Source organism: Festucalex cinctus, chromosome 12 (assembly GCF_051991245.1).
Source record: "Festucalex cinctus isolate MCC-2025b chromosome 12, RoL_Fcin_1.0, whole genome shotgun sequence".
Taxonomy (NCBI): Eukaryota; Metazoa; Chordata; class Actinopteri; order Syngnathiformes; family Syngnathidae; genus Festucalex; species Festucalex cinctus.
Window position 1 is genome coordinate 12,488,464 of NC_135422.1, and position 8,176 is coordinate 12,496,639.

Below are 8,176 nucleotides of genomic sequence, written 5' to 3' on the forward strand. Positions count from 1 at the left end.
TTGAATATTGTTTACATTCAAAAGGTGCTGCCGTTTTGGTTAGCACAAACAATCCACACAACATTGTGGGAAGACCATGTGTCAAATCTAATTGTGGTGAAAAAACATCTCATTACGTAAGATCATCTTTACATTATTCTGTGTGTGCTGCTGTTTTTGCTAGCAACGGAGTGCAAAAGACTATACATACAATGTACACAACATCGCGGGATGTTTCATGCCTGGAAGTGTAATTGTCTTCAAAAACAACATTTTCATGTAGCATAAGAGCGTCTTGCTAACGTTTGTGCTTCAGTAGGTGCTGCTGTTTGGGTTAGCAAACGACTCCATTACAGTCAATGCATACAATATTGTGGCACAAACATTTTTCAGAGTATACTGGAATGCTAATTGTGTTAAAAGACGTTGACTCCACATAACATACTGTAAGATCTTAAACGCTTTTTATGTGCTTCGATGGGTGTTGCCGTTTTGGTTAGCAAGGGAGTTCAAAGGACTATTACAGACAACGCAAACAAGATTGAGTGATTAAAGACCTTATATCCACATAGCATATTGTAAAAGCTATTATATGACAAAATTCAGGCATTTTTGCAGTATTAAGAGCGTGGAAGAGATACCAGCAGACAGACATGTAGTAGGGGAGGAAAACCTTCTCAAAGCTAAGGAAAAAAGTTTGAAAAGAATCAAGCGATAGAGTCAGCAAATGTACGAACATCAGCACAAAGTTGACATTTTTCCAATTAATGCACATAGCCTCTGAACTCGTCTGGAAAATGATCATTCCTGATTTTCCGAGGGGCTCTTCTAATGGATCAGATGGAATCCTTATCATTAATTCACACATTCAAGCTGATGCTGCAATTTTATTTTATTTTTTTTCCATCTCTTTTCTAACACTTTTCAGCACATTTCACTGCCTGACGCTGTTGTTTTTTTGGCATTGTTTTAGCTCCTCGGGCGAAGAACCCCGCAGAGGGGAGCGGTAAATAATGCACACAAAGAGGCGCGCACAAGATAAAATGAGTTTAACAATTAAGTGGTTTGGAAATGGGCTAACTGCGAATAGCACCCTGTTGTGCGCGCTATCAAGAGAAGTGCATCCATTGTGTTTGGATATTTATAGTATTCTTCAGCTTGCCAGCTAAAATAGGTATAAGGGCCCATTCTTTTTAAATAACCTTAAATGTTTGTATCCAATTTGCAGCTTATGAAGTAGTATTAGTCCTAAATTTATAGAGACATAACATGGCTATTAAGTTTTAGCATTGAAAAAAAATCTAAATCTAAAATCTAGTCTACTCTTTGTCACACCAGCGAGGCACAACGCGATCCCAAACACGATACACTCGACTTGACTACCAAAAATGGCGATTTTTGCCCGTTTTTGCGCCAAGCACCTGTCTACAAAAGCACTCACCAAGACAACTGAAAAAAATTGTGGCATAAATGTGCATAAAATTGCATTCTACAACAATGCGATGTCAATTTGAATTAGATATAAAAACATGAAACATAATAAAAGAGAATGTAAAAAAACAACAACAAAAAACAGGTTTTTATAAAAACTGAAGTAAATGTACAAAAATGAGATGGCAGTGATGCAATGATAGCTCGGTAGCGACCAGATGGACTCTTTCGTAGAAGAAGTGGAAGGGAGGAGGAGGTGGAAGCAGGTCGGTGTAATCTCCACTTGTGTGAGCGAGGGTTGTCTGCGTGGGTGTCGTGTGACGACCCCCCGCTGCCCACCGCCGCATCCTTCATTGTTATTTATGAGCCCCGGCTCGGATGTAGCGCCTCGCCATCGATCCCTCAAGGTTGAACAGATGCTAAGCGGCAACGGCTCAAGCAGGGAGGCTACTTCCTTGCTAAGGTTGGTTTTTCATGTTTGGGAGCCATGCAGCACATCATGCCCAATCCTGCAGCAGGAATGCATGCTTTGTAAATAAATAAATACATAAATATTCATGTGACAACTATCTATTGGGCGAGAAGTCTATATACTAAATAAATATGGCAAGTACTGCTGTTCTGGTTAGCAACAGAGTTCAATCGACTATTATGTACAATGTACACACCATACATCAAAGTTAGCAGGAATGATAATTGTTGTCAAAAACACCGCCTCCACTTATCATGACCTCACCTTTCATAATGTTATCGTGCTTCAATAGGTGCTGCTTTCTTGGTTAGCAATGGACTTCAAAGGACTATTATGGACAATGCACACGACATTGTGGGACAGACGCATGTCGGGAATCTACTGGAATGCGAATTGTTAAAAGAGGCTGTCCGCATATAACACAAGATCACGTTTAATGTTGTTTACTTGCTTCTAATTTGGTTAGCAACAGCGTTCTGATGATTACTTTGGACACAGCATTGTGGGAAGACCACATCCACCGAGTGGAATGCTAATTGTCGTTAAGGATGCAGCAGCCACATAATCATCTTGAGGGAACTCCTTTACAACATGCTCTTCATTCTGACTGTTCATATGTTTATGTGCTGCTGTTTTGGTTAGCAACAGAGTTCAAATGGTCCCTATAGTTAACTCTTTAATGTATATGTGAACAATATTTCCTATGAGCTTAAGATAAATACATTTTAAAATACTGCCAGTGTGTAGACAACATTGAATTTCTAAACATCTTAGTGGGAGTGCAGCGAAATATTACAACGTGCACTTTTTCCCTCCAACACAACACAATACATAGTGTGTTGTAAACCCGTCTCACATACAGTAGCTTGTATGAGCCACGGTGAGTAATGAGCAAACATCCACTTTTTTATTGAAGCGTCGATACTGCTTGAGCTGGCCATATATCAAAAACACCGAGTGGAAAGATGAAAATGTTCAACTGTGAGCAGAGTGAAGAAAGCATGTGAAAAGATATGATGTCATCACAAACACAGGCCAGGGGCAGTTTTTCGAATCAACTGCAGAAGGGGGAGGCTTTTAAGCTTCAAACGACTTCCATGGAAAAAACACACAACATTGTGGGGTGACCACACGGCAGTCTCCAGGAATGCAAATCATCTTTACTGATGCCATGCCCATGGAACATAAGATCATTTTTAGTATGGTTTGTGTTAGGTGTTGCTGTTTTGGTTAGCAACAGAGTTAAAAGCTCAATTTTGGATGATGCAAACAACACTGTGGAGCCACCAACAGACAGAGTCCACTAATGTTCTTTAAATAAATGTCTGTGTGGAATTTAAAAATCATCTGATACTGCTTCATTAGGTGCTGCTGATTTAGCAAGCGAGAGAATGCAAATAACTATTTTGGACGTTGCACAAAACATTGTGGAGTGACCACAATCAGGGCAGTCTTAGAGTCTATTGCAAAGCTGTCTTCACATCTCAGTCATCTTTAATACTATACAGGGAACTCAATTTCAACATGCAGTAAGCTTCAGAAAGGTTTTGTGCGTCTTTGTGGAGCTGCTGCTTTTGTTAGCAACAGAGATAAAATAGGCCCAAAAGTTAATACTTTTGAACATGAGTATATGTGAAATGACGACAGCTACTAGCCGCCTTTTTTCTCTTGCTGGGTTTTATTTGAGGGAGGTGTTTATTCATCTTAAGAAGATGCATTCCTCCTATTAGAGGGAAACGGGGTACTGGTGGTTGTAGTTAAATATGAGAAAATATGTCCATCAAAGTCAAACAAGCACTGCAAGAAGCCATTTGGAGAGCCATGTTCTGCAGCCATGTGACTAACAGGAAGGGAAGGAGTTTTACGGCGGTGTATGCCACTCACCCAGCCCGGGGGAGGTAAATGCAAAGGCCGACTGGATACAGCCGTGACACACATGACCTCGCCATAGACATCAGAAACCCCGTTTAAATGTTTGATATAAATGTATCGCCATATTGAAGAAGGTAGATGAAACACGTCCACCAAAATGTTACTGTTGCACACACAAATCACAGTCACGGTTTCATGTTTACGACGTACAACAAATTTAACACGACAGTCAATGAACTACGGGCACCATAAACACGCTTAAACTATAATAACGGTCTCACGGCAGAAAAGGTACAGCAGCCAATTAAATAGTTGCCGAAACGTACAAACGTAAATAAGCAACTTTTTTTTCCTTCCCACAAGAACCGTTGACAGTTCGTTTAAAGTGCATTAAGTTGCACAACCCTGGTGTAGAAAGCAAAAGAAAACCACACAGAAAGACTTAATGGCTAATCTTCTGGATTTCACCTTCACGGTTTTAAACATGACTCCATGTCCATTTCTGTGTATTTAGTTACGCCAACATCTCCTCCTCTCAGCATTATTTGACACCGTAACAACATGCTAGCCGTCGCTATTATCATCTAGCATGGATGCTGCGTTGCATCGTTAAAGAAAAGAGCTTAGTGGGGGAAATTGAGGAATGCTGAGAAGAAATGTTCTGGCGAGAGGATGCGCCTGGTCGCAGTGTTGCTGTGTTGGTGAATAAGTGATGAAGAGCAAGCTGAGCTGGCCAGATTTGTGTTAGTGGGTTTTTTATGTGTGCATTTGTGGGTGTTTTTTTTTGTTTTGTTCCATGTGCGCTTTGGGGTGTGGGCATTTTTGTATGCGTGTGCTTGCGTGGATGATAGTGTGAGTGTTTGTCTGTGTGGTGAGGGTGTGTGTGTGTGTGGGGGGGGGTGTGTGGGTGTGTGTTGCTGGGTTCATGTATTTGTTTGCATCTTCACAGGCTTTGTGTGAGTCCGTTTTTGTCTGTGTGTGTATTTGCGTGTTTGTGTTTGAGTTTTTGCGTGTGAGTGAGTGCGTGTCCCGAAAACAATTGTGCTCTCTTTTACGGGCCCGTGTTTCAAAATTTTATGGCTACTGAAACAATTTCTTTGACATATTTACATGAAGCAATGATTCGGAAACGCAATACAAAAATAAAAAATAAAAATAAAAATCTCTGCTCTGTCCTACAAGATTGAATTGTCTCATCCATGAACATCTCTTTGTGTTTGCATCACTTATCACTTAGGATTAGCTTCCGTTGACCGCAAATATCAACATGAAAGTTGAGGGTGTCACACGTGAACAATATTATGATGACAATGTGTACATCCTTTGAATAAAAATGTTGAATTTCCCTTAAAAACTAAGATCCAGATGGATAGATGGATAGAGATAAATATAATTGGTAGATAGTGGATAGCTTGCTAGCGACCTAGCTAGTTATCATCTACGATTAGATAAATAGATGGATAGATGGATGGATGGATAGATAGATAGATGGATGGATGGATGGATGGATGGATGGATGGATAGATAGATAGATAGATAGATAGATAGATAGATAGATAGATAGATAGATAGATAGATAGATAGATAGATAGATAGATAGACAGACAGACAGACAGACAGACAGACAGACAGACAGACAGACAGACAGACAGACAGACAGACAGACAGACAGACAGATGGATACAATACCAAAAGAAATGTAAACAGAGCAAAGTATCTCCCTTGCAAGCATATAACAAGTGCAGAAGCCAACAGGTCAAGGACACGACATCCCTGCAGTCTCTATTCTATGAGGGATGATGTCATTTAATGGCACCATTAAAATAATGTTGTACATGCAAAAGATTAGCGGACGGTCCACACATCGAGAAGATGTGAACTGGACGGAACTATTACAGCGCATGTCCTCAATGCAAAAGATTAGCGGACGGTCCACACATCGAGAAGATGTGAACTGGACGGAACTATTAAAGCGCATGTCCTCAAGGACGAGAGAGATATGTAAATATGAGTCTTGATGAAACGAAGCGGTTACCGGCAACTGCATGGTGCTGCAGAAAGTTACCACTTAAGTTTTATGGTAGATGTCTAAAAGCCACTTTCAACTATCTCGACATCCATCTTTTGCTGAAACTTTGTCTTTCGTCACCCCTGCAGTGAACTCTCAGTACCTGCCTAAAAGGTGGAGCTCGAGCTCTTACCCTCTACTACAGAGGCTTGAGTGGCTACACAGAGCACATGGCAAAAGCCAACATTGACTGTACCTAAAGGTTTAAGCCACATACTTTCCAGTCCCCTCGTTGAAATTATCTTTACAAGTCAGCACCTGTGAGCTGGAAAGATAAATGGTATCATGACTTCTAATCAAGTCCTGGTATTTCCCCCCATAAGGACTCAAGCAGATGGAACAGCAGCCGCGTCGTCACATCATATCATATCATCAGAAAAAGTCAAGTCAAGTCATCTTCAAGACCGAGTAATCTGCAGCGTCACACACTACACTGTAAGCAACGCGCATCTTGAAGTACATACACAAAACTCAGACTTAAATACACACAGTGGATGGATTCACATGGCTGACGACAGCTGTCAGATTAGCGTGTACATTAACAGGCACCTAAATTACCCTCACAACTGATTTTCATACAATGAATATTTAATTACACTTGGCAATGAAGTCAGGCAGAAAAGCTCAGTTATTAAAACTGCGCCCAACTTTTAAATCCAAGAGTAATTAAAACTTGGAAAAATATGGAGGTGGTGGAGGACAGTAATAACTGCTAATATTAGTATGAAGCAAGCAGAGGTGACAAAAGTACTCACAATCTGTAATTAAACAGAAGAGCAGATATACATATTTAAAATGAAGGGAAAAAAATGTGGTAAAAGAAGTAGTAATTTGATTCCTTTAAATATGTGGAAGTAAAAAAAAATATATATATATATATATAAAGACTAAAAGCTACTTTTTAGTCAATTCTATACAATACATGTTTTGATAACTTGGCACAAGGGGATAATTGCAGACATTGCAGACATGTCATTTACCTGTGGACAGAAAGCAAAGCATGGAGAGCCTCTGTCACGGAAATGCACAGCTGTAGTGAGTGAACGGACGATCAATAATAATTGCCAACAGTATCTCTACGTTTTCGCTTTTTCTCATTTTCACGCGTTTGCGCGCTTTATGGTCATCTGTTTCTTCCTTGACAATCTTGCCATGTTTTTGTGGTTCAACAAAAAATAATACAGTACTGTGAGTATATTATATGTGGAGCCTCAAAAGCGGATTACTGGCTTGCAGTTTCTTGAGTTTATTGGTGGGTGGGGGGGGGGGGGGGGGGGGGGGGCATTTTGGCCTTTTGTATATGCACTTTTTTGATTTTATTTAGTTTTTTTAACTCTCCACTCTCCACTGATTTAAAGTAAGCGCTCAACCTAAATGCTAACACTCGGGATGCTAACGTTTAGTATTAGACACCATTGAGTGCTGTTTTTCCCAAAAAAATAAAAAATAAATAAATAAATCACATAAAAAAAAAAACAAGAAAAAAAAAACATTAAAAAGCCTTGTAGCCTGATTTGCAGCTGCGTGTTCACATGCTTTGTCCCGGACAGCTATTGATCGAGCTGGGAGGGGGCTGGGGAAATCAATAGCTTTTTTTTTTACATGAACGCAAAACAAGCAGTTTCAAAAGGGGCGAAACAATAGCGCCTAATTGCATACGGACGCGTTCGTGTTGTGGTAAGATGAACAAAGCCGTTTGTTACAAGAGGTTGTTAACTCACTGGGGGTTGGAAGGTCAAGCCAAATGCTGACTGTGTTTTTGTTTTTACATTTCAAAATGTCATCATCTCAGCAAGGCATGACTTGAATCCACAGATGAGGTATAAATGACGCCGTCAAAACTGACCAATGGCTTACTGAGGCAGACTAGCAGACGCCGCTACAAACGACACCGCCCACTGATTGACATCACGTGGACAGATGCGTGCAGCTGAAGACGAATAAAATGGCCGCCTTAATTTCACCCAGCGTACAAAAGGAAACTGCTCCTTTTTTTCGACAAAACTGAGCCAGTTGCTCACCAAAACAGCAGCACCTACTGGGGCATGTGATTGATGAATAGATCACAAGCTGTTCCTTTCTATGGACGGATTGATATAGAAAAATATACCATTCAATGGTGCATTCTTACGCAACCATTTCCCAAGTGACAGTAAATGTTTGTGGGGGTCTTTTGCATCATTTTATGACAAAGTCTAGACAACCATGACCCCTCTTTTCCATCCTTCTCCTTGTCGTCTTCTTGGCTAACAGGCACATTATTCACCAAAAGGCACATGCACGCACACAATCTTCATGTCGCCCTGTCAGCTCGGGGAGTTCAATGACATCATATGTCTGAATCACATGACATG

General features: G+C 40.5%; 1 protein-coding gene across 1 annotated transcript in view; it reads right to left on the reverse strand.

The window, feature by feature from the left end:
- Positions 1-1,769: 1,769 nt before the first annotated feature.
- stxbp6 (syntaxin binding protein 6 (amisyn)) overlaps positions 1,770-8,176 on the reverse strand; it is a 61,837-nt gene continuing 55,430 nt past the window's right edge. The window contains exon 8 of the transcript XR_013287468.1: positions 1,770-1,919. The gene's annotated coding sequence lies outside the window, so the exon portion shown is untranslated. The remainder of the gene's footprint in view (positions 1,920-8,176) is intronic.